Source organism: Molothrus aeneus, chromosome 1 (assembly GCF_037042795.1).
Source record: "Molothrus aeneus isolate 106 chromosome 1, BPBGC_Maene_1.0, whole genome shotgun sequence".
In the NCBI taxonomy this organism is placed as follows: Eukaryota; Metazoa; Chordata; class Aves; order Passeriformes; family Icteridae; genus Molothrus; species Molothrus aeneus.
The window spans coordinates 115,580,988-115,596,649 of NC_089646.1; positions in this window are offsets into that span (position 1 = coordinate 115,580,988).

Sequence of the window (15,662 nt, forward strand, 5' to 3'; positions counted from 1 at the left end):
GGCCATACATGTGCAGGGTCAGACAAAATCGGGTTTCAGGTGTCTAGATGATGTCAGAGCACTCTGGAGAAGTCAGTATTCACATGTAAAGGGTGGCTAAAGGGTGGCGCTGGTAGTAGGTGCAATCTCCAATGAGCAGATCACTCTTGAGTGGCCCCAACATTCCAGGGAAGTCAGTGATCGTGGCCCAGGAAGGTTCCATTCACACGTTAACAGGCTTGTTATTATCTTAACGTTATCCGGGAGCTAATTGAATGAAAATAAGACTCTGCTCCCAGCTGGGGTGGTCAAAAGACATAGCTTGGATTTTACAATATTTTATACATAAATAGCATGAATTATCTCTACCAAATACTACATCAGCCCAAATACTTATTTAATAGTCCCAAAATAGCCTAATGAAAAAGATTTTGAGTCAAATATTACTTCCTCTTGATATTCAGCACTAAATAATTAGACATTTTAGAAATACCAAAGGAAGATAGTAGTAAAAACTTGCTGATGTGAGTGGGAGCTCCCCTATTTGTTTGAAAGGACTCAAGACAATTGGATACTTAACATTTTAAAAGTGTGAACTGCAGCTCCCACACACCTTCACTCCTTTGTGGACAACATGCTTTTGAAAAACATCACCATCTTTCATCTTACAGATGCCAGTTTTGTCTCCTCCACCCCCTTAACTCCACCTGCCATCTTCAATTTTTTGTACTAAAACGATCAATTGTTTAGACCAATATATTCTGAAATGTGTTTAAAGCTGTCAGAACCAAAATGCCCTAGTTGCACTCCATGGCTCACCAGTCATGCTTTTTATACTGTTGGGGTGAATCCACTGATGCACCTCCTGAAAGAGGTTGGAATGGCTCAAAATATCATTATTGAAAAGGCATTTCTGTCAAGAATTCACTTCCTCTACAAAAATGTGGACAGAGTTTGATAGATCTGCATAAAATTACTTTGGAAACTATCTGCCCATTCTGGGCTGGAAGGAACTGCAGCTCAAAAAGATGTTAGGGAAAAGCAAGTCTGCCAACAAAATAGCTGCTGCTGTTGGACACCAAGAAAGCATAAAGCAGAGCTGTGGGTGAAATCCAATTGACTGAAATATTCTGAAATTCAGAATAAATTGTATGTAAATTCAAGACATAATTTGACTGTACAGGGAAGAGAGGAGTTCAAGCACTACTTTCTGAGTATTTGTGAGGGTTTAAATTAGTGTTTCTCCATAATGGTAACTTTTTGCCCTCTCATACTGTTTTAGGAAATAATTCAAACTACAAAACTACTCTGAAACTGGCATGCAGATTTTATGGCTAGAAATATATATATAGCCAGCTAACATCTAACATGTCCTTCCAAGCTTTTTGTCTCTGCTAGTATTGGAATATTTTTCATTAAATGATTTTTCATAACAGTAGGAATTATTACTGTGTTTATTAGCTGGAGGATAGATAGATAAATAGTAGTGCTATTGGGTAAGTATATAAAGTGTTTGTGTCATCTCTTGATTCCTGCTTCTCTACAGCCAGAAACTTATTAATAATACTGCACAGGGAAAAGCTGCTGAATTTTTAAATCTACCCTATCTGATATGGAGAGACTTTAGAATTGGACTGCTGAAAACTCCAACTGAGTGGCAGTAAGCTGCCTTAGCTGTACAGTGGTACAATGGGCTAAATATCAGAAGATTTTAAACTCTTGTAGTCTTCTCTACACCTGTACCTAAGTATGTGTCAGGCTTCCTCAGCTGTTTTGGGTCTTCTTTTTTTTGGATTTGGGTTGATTTTTTGCTTGATGTTTGCTTGTATTCCTTTTTTTCCGTTTTTTTAGAGGGTTTTTTTGTTGTTGTTGTTTTTTGGTAGTTTTTAGTGGGTTTTTTGGTTGTTTATATTTTTTGGATGGTTGGTTGGTTTTTTGGATTTTTTTTTTTTGGGGGGGGGGTGTTGGTGGCAGGAGAAATGTCTGGCCTCTGTAGAATTTGTCAAAACAGAAATAGCATGGTAAATTTTCCTCTTGTTTTCTGTAGTCAGGAGAGCTGCCAAAATGAGCTGACACAAGTACAGCACAGTCTTCTCCCTACATATGTCTTGGGTCATGAGGCATAGCAGCATTTGAGCTTCAGAATGGTGCTTGAAGAGCATGCTTCACGGGGACATGAGCATGTAAGTAGGATGACTTAATTTTAGTGCATATGCAAGAGTATCTTTCCTCCCTTGTGAGCAGTTTTTCATTAAAGGAAATTATTAGGTTCTTATTATTTATACATTGTTTTCCATTGCTTAGGGAGATTTTTCTGTAATCTGCCTCACACTCTGAAGGATTGTGAAATAACTTTCTGTCCATTAAGTAATTGGCTTAATGCAACAAACAGAGAATGAAAGAAATCATGTGTGCAGGAGGCTCTCTGTTTTATTCTCTTTAAATTCAGACAACAATCTCTCTGGCCTCATTGCTGTTTAAAAGCTTTTGAAGATTTTTGGCTGGAAAACAAAAGAAAAGCAGGAACAGGGAAAAAGAGAGCCATGCAGTATGTTTTAAGCTAATGGAGCACCCCAGGGAGCTTGTTCTAGAGAGACTCTCCATAAAGGCAGCAGCAGGGATGGGGAGAATCTCTGTCCATCTCCCTATATCCAGTTGGGTTTACATGATGATGGCTTGATGATAAGCTAAAGAAGGGTGCTTTTGACCAATTATGTAATATTAACTCTACATATGACCATAAGGACTCAGATTTATTCTAAAGTGAATGGCTGACTGTAGAATTTTTTTTTTTTTCAAAATTCATAGCAGACACAATCTTACCACTTTATTCAAGTCCAGTAGCACCTAACTCCTGCAAACCAGTGGAATTTTGTGTTAGGTGAGATAATAGTTGAAAGATTGCAAAATAGGAAACTAGCTCTTACTGAAAGAGGCATTTCTGCCATCACCCTACCCTAATGTATCTCCCTTACTGTCCAAAGTGTGACTGAAGGTTGAGAAAATCCTACACAGGGGAGGTGTTAGGGCACAGACAGCTCATGCCTTTGTGCCCCTGTCTAGTTTCCACATGACTCAGCATCTGCCTGATCATGATATGAGTTTGAGTCCTTAAAAATCACTTGCATGAACACATAGTTTTTTCAATCAAGTCATTACATCCAAATTGTATTAGGACCATTGCTACAATAAAATTTCTTGCAGAACTTCACCACAGTATGTTCAATCTGGATGCTCTATTTGAAGGCTATTCTATATAATAGTTATTAAAATGCCTGTACTACAGATAAAAAGACATGAAAATACTGGCTCACCAACACTGGGATAGAGCTCTTGATGGTGCAAAATACAGACTGCAATGTGTTGTTTTTTTAGGTGTTCTAAAAAAACCCAGGAAAACAGGATGTATTGACAATAAAAGTCATTTGGGAATTTTTAATGGAATATTTTTATCTGCAAATGCAGATTTAATGGTGTTAAGGAACATGCTGTTTCAATGATAATTTCATCAAATAGATACTCTCATTTAGATTTAAAATGAATATGATGTTAAGAAACAGCAACAAAGATAATAATTTAGTCCTAGGAGCTTGCTTTCCATAAAATGTCATTAGAAATGGACTTTTATAAAGGGTAAGTCAGAGCAACAGCTCAACACGTGTGCTTTAAAGACCTCAGCATCTTTTTCCCATGTACACAATAATCAATAAAATAGAGAACGAGGCAAAGATGGAATCAGTCAGAAACCTCCAGTCATCCTGTGCAACAGGCAAGTATCCTAACCCTGCTTAAGGGCTTGGTTCCATTCTGTTAGCTAGTTAGCTATTCAAATTATTTTACTGGATTAAATTGGTAGACAACCATTTCCAGAACAGTTCAAAAGGTTACAGTTAAGTCAGGTATTTGTGAAATGAAAGGCTAAAGATCAAGACTTTAGTTTCAACAAGGAAAAACAGTGTGACATCAGTAATTTTGGCTGGTTGTTTGAGCCTCTCACTTCCTGAAATGACTTCTGAAACCCTTTTTTTTTTTTCTGCTCAATAGGAAAATATTAAAATTTGTAGAAATCCTTTTCTGTTCCCTTTCTCACTTCTCTTCCCTACCCTTAGTTTTCACTAAGAAAAAAAACCTTAACGCCTCTATGTAGGGATAGAGCAGATTTATGAAAGTTTTGGGTTTTTTAGCTTGATAACTGCAAGTACAATGCATGTCTCTGTATTTATGTATGTGTGTGTATCTGTAGAGCTGAAGCATGTAGGAACCGAAAAGATTATTTTAATGAACAGTTTCTCACATTTACCATTCCTCACAAAACAACCAGACAATGAAATACCATGGAAAGAGAGAGTGGACTGAATAAAGCTGCCATTGTGTTCAATAACAAAAAGTTTAGAGTAAGAATAGTTACAGTAGAAAGTCATGTCAAAGAATATAAGGGACACAATAGGTAAAATAGTGAATTGTACTGATAAGAAAAAATGAAATATTATTTTTCTTGTAGTAAGCAGGAAGCGAGTCTGAGACCAAAATCTTGCATGTATTAAGACTCTGGAATAGATATTTCCAGCTTTTGGAGACCAATTCTACCTAATGTACTAGTCCAATTAAATTCTGAAATCCATAAAATACTAGAAAGTTAAAACCAATAGCGAATTAGAGCCTGGAAAGTCTTCCAGAAGGGATCTGTGTGCTTTACAATAATAATAATAACAAAAAAAAAATAATGTTACACAGTGTGGAACTCTTTGATCTCTGGATACAATGAGTGCAAGACACGGCCAGTGGAGCATCTAGTCACTACTATGAAACACTGCACAATGGTGGTCACAGTGTCTGACTGGCTGTGGGCACTACAAAATTATCTGTGAAATGCAGAGAGACTCTTTAAAAGATCTTTCCAGACAAAAATTATTTCAATCCCTTAGATGAAAATTGGTTAATATGCTGAAAGCTAGCATCTTGTTCAAATTAATATTTTTTACCCGAGCAACTGTGGACGTTCTCATTACTCAGATAAAATGTCATCTCTTTTTCAAAAGCTCTTAAACTCCTGAGTGCACTGATATTTCATGACAGCCAGTTCCACAGGTTAATTGCACATGGTGCAAAAGTGTACTGCTTTTCTAGTTCATCAGAACTTTTTGTTCTTGCATTGCTAGAGGATGAATAGAAGCTTCTTATTGACCTTCTTAACAACATTTGTGGTTTTAGCTGAATCAAATATATTTCCTCTGATTTGTTTGTTTGGGAGGTTTTTTCTGTTTTTTTTTTTTTTTTTTCTTAATTAAGCAGATCAAATAATCTTGATTTCTTTAGTTACTTAGAAATTGCATGTGGTCTGTTACCATTTTCATCATCTGCCTTTGAATACTATTTATTTCTTCCAGAACCATAACACAATGACCAAGATTCTGGTACCATTATCCCAATGTAAGTTCTTGACGCTTCATTTTTAAGGCCAGATTTTTGCCAGTGGTACAAATAAGAGACACTATTGGTGTTAAAACATCTTCTAGTACTTACTTTTGTCTCATCCCTTAGGCTTCTATTCCTTTGAGAGGGTAAGGTGTAATTGTCATTAAGCTTCACCATCTCCTTCAGGATATTTTTGAATCCATCAGTGAGTACAAATAAGGTAAAGAATTCCTTCCACTAAACATTATTTGCCATTTCTCAGAATTTGCATGAGTTAATACTCACTGCCCCAATGTTATATTTTTTCTGAAGTTTTATGTGTTTATTTATGGACTGTGAGCCCAGCTTTTTTTTTTTCTTTTCTCTTTCTCTTTTCACTCAAAAATGTATTTAAAATCTTCCAAATATATTATTTATGCTAACTTTTGTGGTTCATCCTTTAGCCAAAGCAAAACTTGCCTAATTAACTAATGGTTGTTTTCATTAAAAATCTAAGTCATGCTTAGAAGTCTACACTTTAACTAGCAGACATTTTCAAAATAATTTAATAACAAAATAATTTGCATAGTCAACTCTAAGTTAAAATTCATTGTGTTTATTTGCAAATACTGCATGGATTTGTACTCAGATAACTGTACAAGTATGTGGGATTTAATTCTTTTTGGATAAGTGTACTAGCTTTGGCTGTAGTGGAGATAATTTTCTTTATTTTAGCTCCTACTATGAGGAGGAGTTTTGCCAGATTGCTGTTGCTCAGAATGGATGTTCATCTACCAGTAGTGAGCAACAGATTTATTTGCCCCTTGTTTATTTCTGTTTTGTTTTGTCTTTTTTGAGTATTAAAACATCTTAACATAACACATGAGTTTTCTCACTTTTGCCCCTCCTATTCTCTCACATCTCACTGCAGAGGGAGAGAGATAAAAGCTGAGTGCTGTTTGGCTGCCTACAGGGTTAATCCACAGCAGAAAGCATTTCAGAAAACCCTACAATCATCAGACTTGTAAACAATAAGTTACAGGTATAAAATGTGGGTGCACTGCCTATCACTTGTCATGCAGGGTTGCTTCTTGTTTATGAGATTTTTAGAACCTTCAAGGCATTAGGCAATCTTCAGAATAAGCTGATCAAATAAATGATGGTTTTGTTTTACAGAAGTAAAGGAGACAGACATGTTACAGTGAAGATTTTCAAGGGTGAGCCAAAACCTCAATTATTACTGTATCTGAGTGTTAACTCTCTCTGAAATCTACTTTCTTTAAAGGATGGAGCTTAAGATCTGTCCTCAAAGCCTAAGCCATCCAATATTCACTAATAATGGGAAATTTGGGGCAATTGGCTGGCAGACCTGTCACAGGAGTTCTGATCTCCTTGTCCTTGGTTGCATGCTATCGCCGCAATGTGGCTGCCCATTTTATCAAAAGATTTCCCAATTTCAAGTGGCTCTTCAGAGAGCTCCTGACTCACTCAGAAAGCCGTGAGTGTTACCCGGCCAGCCCACAACATTTCCTTCATCTTCACAGCCACATCTCCTCCTACTCTTCTTTTTTTTCCCTCTCTCTTTTTTGTCTTTCCTTCTCTTAGTCTTACTCAATCAAGATGAGCAGGTCATCACAGCACATGTGACAACAGCTGCATGTGTATTTATTTAGATAAGTATTTAAAAAGCAAGTTCATCCCATGGGTTCTTTCTGTCTGTTTATAATGTATATATGGGCAAAATGTAAGAGTATTTAAAATAGCATAAGGTATAATTTCATATGAAAGCTGATAGCCGAAACTGAACGTACTATGCTTATTTTTTTCACAGGACAACCATTTTGCTCAATACCACCAAGTTGCCAATTGTACTTTAAAGAAGAAACTGCATAAGACTATCAGATATTTCAGAAAATATCCTCTGAAATCAATAAATAGTTCCCAAAAAGCAAAGGCAGCATATTGCCCTCAGGGTAAATCTTCACCTGATAACAATGGCCCCATTATCACTGGGTGCAGCTCAAGAGTAATGGGGTAGCTCCTATGTCAATGAAACGAATTCCACATATTTTCATATCTTTCAGGAAGATATTTCATATATAACTGAGCTATTGAGCCCTCTCCCTGCATTGTAGACAACACATACTGTATTGCAAATGTAACCCACCCTTCACATTCCAGCAGAAAATGTAGTAATGAAGTTTTCAGGAAAATATTTATTTTGTGTACTATAATGTATTCTGAGAACAAGAGATTTCCTGAGTAATTCATTATATAAGGAGCAGTCACCCAGAACCATTTGCAGACAATTGGTTATGGATTTCTGGTAGCTGAATTGCAATCTCAAAATTTTAAAAGTGCCTATAACACTAACGTTACATATTAGTCTGATCATATAAATTACTTGCATAGTATTTTAACAACATAAACGAAATTCTCAAATGGTTGCAAAAAGCTTACATTATTATATTTTAAAGAATTGTATGGATTTAATGAAAAATGAGAAGCTAGAAAAAAATTTGAGTTACTAAATTTAATTTAAAGCAAAATCACAGGTAGGCTATGCATCTGAAACTTCTATTAGTTGAATATGTTGAATAATAGTACCATAAAGCCTATGCAACTGCAATGCAAACAATAAAATATGATCACTAGTTTAGTATTCACTGTTCTGTAGTTAAAATATTGTTAGCCAAATACACACATAGTGGAAGGAGAGGAGTTCACTCTTCCAAAAACGCATTCTGCTTGTTCTCTAAAGCTGCTCATACTTCATAATGTCAGAGTTTATATATATTGCACAGTTAGAACAGAGGATTGAGGGCAAAATGGTCCCAGCTCAGCTTTGCCATTGGTATACTTCTCCAAATCAAGTAGAGGTTTCTACAACCGGTAAGTGACAATGATTTTTGGTGGAAAATAAACTAGACAGGGTGGTGGAAAAAAAATTAAAAAGGGCAGCTTGAATTCTAGGGTCATTTGTTAAGTTTTGAACTTGTTTTTGTAACTCAGCAAGAAATATTTAAATACTCTGAAAGGCAAGAGGGCTTATGTTGCACTCTTGCCACTACAGTTTTAATATCTGAATTGGGACATATTTCAGGACTACAAAAGAAGAAGGCAGATGGCCTTCCTCTTTTGTTTAACCTGTACAGATAACGGGTGGCTTGATATGCACATCTCGATCGTTCAGGAGCTGGACTTGTAGGATCATCTAGACTGAAAATTTGACTGGACTCTATCAAAACACTTCTACTGCCTGCATACCCATCTTCCCTATCCAGACAATCAGAGCTCAGGGAAAGGGTGATGTATGGGACCCCACCACTAAATGGAGAGGGATTGGAGCTGAAGCTTCAATATGTAGAGACCCAAAAGGCAGGAAGCAGTTCTGGGTCCTTCAGCTAACATATGTGCATTATGTATTTAAACGTGACAAGCAAAAAAAGAACAGATTTCAGTTATTGAATCATCCTCTTCAGGTGGTGATAAGGTGGTGAAGAAATAAGATGGTCACATTCCCATATTGTCCCATATAAAATGTATGTGAAGAAACCTCTTCCTTGAGTTGTATGGCTCTCTTATGACTATGGCAATTTTATTTAGGGAGTTCCAGCTAGACCTTAGGCTGATGAAAAAATCTGGAGAAAGAAGTATGTCTTCAGAAAATGACTCACCTGATCCTTGACAGTCATGCAACAGAGACATACCATGTGCAGTGTTGGAGAACAATACAAAATCAGATATGCTGATGTTCATACAATTTCCTTGAAGAGGGTTAAGATGATTATCTGTGAAGCCAAGAAGTGACTGTGAGGGTGAATCATCAGTGTGAGTCCTGAGTAGAAAGTGTGCCAAGAGAGAATTCACCAGAAATATGTTATGCCATATTTACTTGAAAGCAGATCCGACAGGCTGGTTGCCTTTGAGGGTGATGATGAATCTATTGTATCTAGAAAAAGTATGCTGCTGAAGACCATTCTCAGAACTATTGAAGTAGAAACGGAAAGACAAGAGTTTAAACAGACTTGATTATTTTTTGAATGATTCTTATCATAAGGCTGAAAACCAGAATAATATGATTAAGACCACTAATTTGGTATATAAGTTTTTTTGGGGAAAGTACAGTGTGTTAGAGCAAGATGGTAAACAGCGCCTATTTTTCCTAAACAACTGTCATTCAATGAATCTTTGTGAAGCAAATTCAGCCGAAAATGGTACCAAAGCTGTTGCTTGTGCTGGCATAGTGAAGACTGTTTACAGTTTGCTTTGTAACATTCCAAAAAGCCAAGACACCCTGCAGCGTCACACTGGAAACTCCCTGCAAGGGCTCTCTGCTGCAGGGTAGACAGATTGTGTTAATGGTGACTGATCCTTCACAGCTCGTTTTCCAGGCATCAACACAAATTTAGAAAAGCATTTAGAAAAATCTAAAATTAAAAATGACTAGGACATGGAAGGAAGTAGATGAAGCTATAAAACAATACTCTTGCATGTACAGCATGCTGGTAGCCATTAACTGAAGGAACTGAATGATTCAAGAAATACTTATGATGCAGAAGTGGAAAGTCTGCGAAACTTGATATGTGAACTGGAAATCATAAGCAACAGTTCTGTGGGGGTATTCTGAGCAACAATCAACCAAAAAGAAGAAGAAATAAGTTTCAGATTAACACTATAACTGACAGAGGAACCATAGTTTATTTCATTTACACATATAATCACACAGTTTATTAATTAATACACAGTTTATTTCAGTCTTTCTAAGACTGTCACCCAACTTTTCAGCTGTTTGTGGAAACCTTTTGTGGTTTTCAAGACTATGTATTTATGGCCTGTTTTGAAATTTTACTTCTCCAGAACAATTTGTATATGTTTGAGCTGAGTCAGGAAATTTTTTGCCTTAAGGCAAACAAAGTCAATTTTGGAGTGTGTTATCATGTATTTTCACATAGTTAGACTGTGTGGGATTTTAAAAAATAATTGATACAGATACCAGTTATTTTTTCATACATTGACAGCCACAGCTGCATCTCTTTACCCTCACTGAGCAAATTCATCATCAAAAGCTCTTACATTTGCAAGTTAGTTCAGGACAGATTGCATTATACTAATGAAACATTTTTCCTGAAGAGTGACATAAGACTGAAGTAAAAGATCAAATATAGGGCCTTAACATTTCCTTTTCTCTGGCAGCCATGGAGACCAAAAAAGTGATGGTGATGGTAGAGCACAAAGGCAGATGGGATCATTTGGGTTTTATCATGCTAAATCTGATATTATTAGGTGAACTTAGGGTCTGTAATGTTGAAACTTTTAGACAAATTACAAACATAGATGGGCCCAAACATGGCCCTGTCCTCAAAAATCTACAAAAGATTGTCATAAAGAAAAGAGAAGAAGTTGGTTTTTCTACACAGGAAATAAATCATTTTTGGTAGTTTTTGTTAGTGGGGAGCCAGAATGTTAACAAGGAAGAGAAGTTTTTTGTGCATATAAAATGGTGAAAATGCATGAGGATGGCTCTGCCATCCCAGAAAATTTAAAGAGCTTGGAAATATAAACCAAGATGTTTGTCTACTTTTTTTTCAGTTCCTGAAATTAGGATTCTAAGTACTTTTTGATTCCTTCTTTTTTGCACTATTTCTTTTTACCTCCCATCATGTGTTTTTCAACAATTTTACTTTTTAACTGGCCTATTTCAATACTTTGATCTCTGGACTAGGTTCAAGTCTTCTGGACATTTCATCTGACCTGAGCCTACTTCCATCTGTGGAATACTTAAAGATGTCTTGGCCAACCTGCATGCACACGGTGTAAAACCTGTGCATCTCTGCGGGCATCTCAGATCTGGGGCTGGGAGGTATCAGGCATGCTCTTCCTCATGCAATGCTTGCAAATTGTTGTTTCCATGGCTCACAACCCTCACGTATCATTTAAAAAACCCAAGTGGATATGCTGGTAATATTCAACAGCAGTGGCCTAACTTCCTGCTTAATTCTGTCTATAGGTTTTAGTGATTGCCTGGTTAATTTTCCCACATCTATTTTTTTTTTCCCAAAACTTCAAAGAAATGCAATCATCATGCTTTTTGATTGAGAAATACATAGCTTATATGTCTTTTCATCCAACAAGATGTTACTGCTATGATGACCAATAGCACCCACAAGCCCATTTGTGTTGTATTTGGGACACAACAATATTTTATTTGTCTTTTTTATATGTAGATACATTTTTGACACATGAGTTCATTCCAATTATAGCTTCCTAGTCTTTGTGATATCGTCATTACTCCTAGTTCTTTTGTAATAAGGATGTATCAGAAAAAAACATACTTGTCCTCCAGGAAACAGATTTCTGATTGACTGAGCTACAACAGTAAGGTCTTTCATTTGGTGAGCATTTTGATCTGCACACTTACCATTCCACTTGAGTAGAGATAGCCTTGAAGGCAAACAAAGATTCCCCTAGTAGTTGGTGGCAGATGCGATTTCCAACTGGCTTTCAAAGACGCTTTACACTCTGGATCCTATTTAAACATCAACCAGTGAATGTTCTGTGGCAAAACCTGGGGTTCAGACTTTTCCTCTACCAGTAAAGATACTAATAATAAGTAAGGTAAAGACCCCTGTCCTTTAGCTTGGTCTATGCCTCATTCAAAGGCTTCCCTTAATTATCTCAGCCATGACCTGGCTTCCTGCTCGGAAGTCAGAAAACCACATCCTCACTGCAGGCCCTGCTAGTTCTGCACTGAAATATTGTGTAACAGACAATAGGCAGCAGTAAGGACTCATAGTTCTCTTTGTTATTAAATCACTCCATACAGTCATAAGACATTGTTGCTTATTTATTTGACAACTTCTATGAAATCCGGTTAATATTCTTCATGACAGGTATCAGCCCCTTATGTGCTACTCTTAATCTACAGCCAAAACTACTGTTTCATCCCCAAAGCTGTGACTGGGGAAAAGACATTGCTTTTCACTGCTGTCAAGGCTTTCTCTGGTGATTGAGAGCCTGGGACAGTGCCGGAGATGGCAACAGAGCCACACATTGAAAAAAAGGCAAAGAGAGTTGAACAGCTCCTTAGTCAGACAGCATCTATTCTGTGAGAAATATCACAGGTGATCTTGTAATTAAATACTATGTCATAGACACAAAGGAACTAATTGAAAGCTTTGTAGTCAGCTAACTTAGAGCTGTAATTTACCTTACTTTGAAAAACTATTTTTTAATATAGTTGTGTGTAGTACATCTTCAGTGAATGACACATGCAATTAATTTAATAAATCATCATTAATTCTTTAAAATGGATATACCGAAGAAAATTAAATATTTAGTTTAGACTTGGCAAAACTTACTAGCCTAGTTTTAAAAGCCACTAAAGGCTTGTATTTCTCAGTTAATAGGAAAGATGAACAGTCAATGCCCATCAGCTTTTCTTGTTTTCTATTAAAAAAGCTATGTTTACATGGATAAGAAATGCCATAGTTATTGGATGCTTCTGACTAGCCTAGAGCACTAGAGGAAATTACTCTGCCTGGAGATGAGTTAAAGTTTGCTTTGAAGCCTAATCTAAATTTCACAACTGAATCGTCCATGGAATTGGTTAAACAAAATCTCAGCGCAAAAAGCTATTTATTTAGCTAAAGTTATTGCGAGGCCCAGAGAAATACAATTTGTGGTCTTCTCCACATCTAGTTGTCCAGATACAAAAGGCCTTGTACTGCATGATAGACCGCACTTGAAGTCTTACCAAATAGTTAATTAAAATATATAAACTTCATAACATACATACTTTTATACATACTTGTATATACATATGTATATACATATGTATATACATACATATATAAAATATATAAACTTCATAACATACATACTTTTATACATTTTACTGTGCAGTGGTTTCAATTTTCAGTTAAATTAAAGGATATTAAAAGATTCAATAATATATTCAAATCTGAGATAACTGCGATTTGTGCAGACTACCCTAATCTGCAACTTCCAATCTTTGTAAATTTGGCTGAAGACTAGTTAAGTTCATTATTCACAGCACATGCATCTTTATGAGTCCTCAATAATCAGAAATGCAATGATGGCTGAAGCCTGGAACCCAATCCATTGATGATGCTGAATATTCTTTCAGAGATGAGGTGCTATTAATATGAGAAGAACTATCATGGGTTACAACCTGCTTATAAGAAATACCTCAGGTCCTTTCATATAGTGATTTCCAGAAGAAAATATTTAGATTACAACATCTAATTGTAATCTATTTGATTTTAAGAATCTGAGAGTTTTTATTTGCAGTGCATGAAGGGTGCTGTGTTTTAGAGAACACAGCTCAACATTTCACATCAAGGCTAACACCTTTTTTACCTTAAACACAAACCTAAAATGGTCTTTCAGGGTTTGCTTAGCAATGATGACAGAAAGCCAGTAGTTAGGCTAGTGATTTTCTGCTTGAGGCAGTGCAAGCACTTGTCAGTGAAATGTTCTAAGGGGACCTTTTCACAACCTGACTCCACTGGTTCACAGGCTCTCACAGGCGCAAGGCCAACTCCACACCATTTGATCATGAGCATACAGTTCATGTGACTGGGGAAGAAATTTAAACAGCTCTTTCAGTGAACATTTGGGTCAGAACTTTTATTATATAAATAGGCACCTGCTGCACAGAGCTGTGGCAGTGAGCATTGTAGGCATATGCTGCTATTCCAGCATCTCTTCCAGGGGAATCTCTGATCTGGCCCCATACCTGGCTGCTTCTAGCATGTGTCTTCATGGAAGACACTGGCACTGTTTTAAACTTTACATGCTTCTTTCTTCCTCCTAAACAAGTTTAGTCAACTTTTTTTCCTAGAGCTGGAACATCTAATACAAATTATAAAAGCAAAGATCCTGCAAATCCTTTGGTGAAAATGATGGCAGCATTCCAGGTAAATATTTAAAAAACAGATATATAATGAAAAACTTCAGACATTTCTATTCACACTTGAGTAATTTCTTGTGCTATGGATATGATCTTGTCACGTTGCAGCTTGTGTTGGTGTTTACAGTCTACCCTATCAGGGCGTATTTTAATTCTCCGTAATTCGTGGACAATTGACCAGACAGGTCATAATGTGACCTTGATTATTTAGTGAATAGTATTGAGAAATACTTCAACTTCTGTATTATTGACTCAATCAAAAATTTTGACTCTTTATAATCACAATGGTCATTAGAATCAACATTGCTAGTGGGAAAATAAATGATCATGTTTTAAAGTATTTTACCATGCATATAAAGTAACTATTATTCTAAAATAATTAACTTGGTCCTGAACCATTGAACAACAATCAGAGATGGAAAACAGGCAAACCAAAGGCCATTTAACAAATTAATGTTTCCTGCTTCTCTTCAGGATTTAACTCCCTGAAATCTAGTTCACGTGAAGAATCTAGCAGAAAAGTCAGTTTGTCCATGCTCCATCACTAAGAGAGATCTGCCTCAGGGACATTTTTCATTTTGGCTACATCTGTCTATTGTGTCCTCATCATGTCCAGGTGATGGCATGAGCACACTTTAATTTAGAATTAGCTTTGCAAGATGCAGGCATGGCAACATATTTGTACTGTATTTACTTGTACATATTTATACTGTACATCTTTTGGCTTGTCACATCCATGGGAAGGAATAATATTTCATTCAAACACATCTCTGGATTTGAAGATAGAGTTAACAAATTAATCATTGCCTGCTCATCCTTTGATCGTTTTCGGGGCTGGGTTTTTGGGGTTTTTTTGGGATATCTTCCATTCAATGAAATGGAAGAAGGATTTATATTTTTTGGCTTTCATAACAAAGATCTAAAGACACTTGAGACTGATGCTGTCTGAGACCTGTGCAGCAGCAGCCTCCCTCCAGAGCTAAACCTGCATCAGGTTTCTGGTTTTCCAGTGCTGATTTTGTTGTTCAAGGCTGGGAACTGAGCACTTTGGCCCATAACCACCATTGCTGCTCCCACATTTCTTGAAGCATTTCTGATGCCCTTCACACAAAGTCCCAAAGCCTCAGTTTGCTGTATGCCCCCACTTACAAAGTAAACAAGTGTCTCCCACTCAGCTACCCTCTACTCAGCAGGCAGATAGGACTAAAGATGTATTCTTTTAATCAAGAATCAGGTTAGCAGGAAAAAGTTATAATAATAATAATATAATAATCAAATAGAATAATCAAAAACCTATCTGTTAGCAAAGAGGTAACAAAAACTGCTCCCCACAGATACACCAGAAGCAACCAAA